At 36.6% G+C, this 2117-nt stretch overlaps 1 pseudogene; it reads right to left on the reverse strand.

The window, feature by feature from the left end:
* Window positions 1-1544: 1544 nt before the first annotated feature.
* On the reverse strand, window positions 1545-1667 carry LOC126010209 (uncharacterized; annotated as a pseudogene).
* Between the last annotated feature and the right edge of the window lie 450 nt (window positions 1668-2117).

Below are 2117 nucleotides of genomic sequence, written 5' to 3' on the forward strand. Positions count from 1 at the left end.
GAATCTGACCATGTGCTGCTTTATGGTTCTGTTTTGAACTGGGACGTATATGTAATCTATTTTTGATCTTTTTTTTCCCCCTCTTTCTAGAACTCAAAAGCTCCCCCTTATGGCAAAAACAGTTTTGTTGTGTGCATGTGGTTTTCTTTTCCTCCAAGTGTTTAATAAGTCAAAGTGAGTTAGTAGTGGGAGATTGGAAATTATTTGTAACTGGTTTGCTCAAATAAGGTCGTTTGAAAAATATGCTGGGTGACGTCTGCATGTGGATAGGAAGGATACTGGGAGAACCGAGTGAAAATAACCTAATGAATAGGGACTTTACTCTCCAAGTGTGCTTATCTTCAGGGCTGCTCTGGTCCTGGATCACAGCCTGGATGGTTCCTGCAGGAAAAGACTGTGGGGAATATTTGTTGGTGAAAGTATGCAGATTTTTTAGAATGAAGAAATGATTCAGAAATCTCTATAAAAGTTGGAATGTGGTATGCAGGCATCATGGCACCATTCTGACACCATGAGATCCCAGATTCAGATCTTCTGGGTTTGGGAACAACTTGCCATACAGTTTTACACCAGGAATGTTTGAACTTGGTTTCTCCTTGTATAAACTGAAAATATCATTATATCCTAAATGTATTTCCAGAGACTGGTGAAAAAAAAAAACAACGGATCTTGGATGTATATTTCCATGGATAAGGTATTTGACTTATGCTTTTCCTTTCCTATGGCTAAGCAAATGTCTTCTTTTCTACATCTCTGAGTGATCTATAAAATAATGTTAAAAATAAAACTGTATGGAGCTTCATACGTTATATCTCATGAACTGCCCCTTATGAATTCACTTTTACAGTGGCAAGTAGGCACTTGGAAACTGTCTTGTTTTTTTTATCCTAGGGGCTTCTAAATCACTGTATTTAGTCATTTTGAAGATTCTTAGATCTTTGGGCCTTTGCCACCTTTCCCATGGACTGTCAGAATTATTTGTGCTAAGTCACTTTTCAATCCAACATTTAGACCTCTGAGCTGAGTCGCTTCATTGCCTTTAGCCCTACTCTGCCTCACCTTTCAAATGGGATTATCCTGTTTTGAAATTCATTCTGAGGACAAACTCTGCTTTGGACTATAATCCTTTGGAAATAATAAAAATGTTATATAAATAACATTTATTCTACTGTTACTGTCGAGCACCAAGGGCTCCTTAAAATTTTAAAATAAATAGAAATCTAGCAGATCAAATTCTATATTACTTTCTTTTTATTTTATTTTATTTATTAGGTCACACCTGGCACTGCACAGAAGTTATTCCTGGCTCTATGCTCAGGGAATCGTATGGGATGCCAGAATCAAACCCTGGTCCGTCACTTGCAAGGCAAACACCCTACCTGCTGTACTATTTCTCAGACTCCCAAATTTCATTTCTTGTAGCTACCAGAAAGAGAAAGGGACAACCAGGTACAGGTCTTAGAGCTCCGTGAGATTCTTAATCTCTGTCCCTAAATTTTCCAAAGTTTTTCACTGTTTTTTGGACATATCTTTATTATTGTTTTCTTTGTCCCCCAATTCACAACACAGACCAGGCAAAGGGCTTGGGTTGAAGTGTATATGGGGTGCATTTACTGTACTTCCTCTTTCTATACAGTCAGTGTAAAGAACACTATTTTAAAACAGTTTTATCTAAGGATTAAAAATAAACCTTAGAAATGAAGGAGTAAAAAAAAACTTAGAAACTACAAAATAGTCTAGAAAATGCTCTTTGGGGCTTGAGAGGGAACTGACCCTCTCCATAACACTTTTATTGAATCCCACCTGTCTTCAAAGCCACTCTTATTCATATATATGTAATTTTGTATGCACTTATATATATATATATATATATATATATATGCATGGTTTTTTTTTATTGTTTTAAATTGAAATAATAGAATTGGATGAATTGTTAACCCTGACCTGATTGGTGGCCAGCCCTAACCACTGGTCTATGCATGGCCTTTTTATTTATTTCTCTGTAATAAATAATATGCCAGCTGCTGCTATTTTTCTTTCATGCTATCACTCGATCCTTCATGGCTCAACACTTCAATCTTCAATCCTTCGCTCATCCCCTATAGAAGGAGGACAAA

This window comes from Suncus etruscus, chromosome 5, assembly GCF_024139225.1.
Source record: "Suncus etruscus isolate mSunEtr1 chromosome 5, mSunEtr1.pri.cur, whole genome shotgun sequence".
Classification (NCBI taxonomy): domain Eukaryota; kingdom Metazoa; phylum Chordata; class Mammalia; order Eulipotyphla; family Soricidae; genus Suncus; species Suncus etruscus.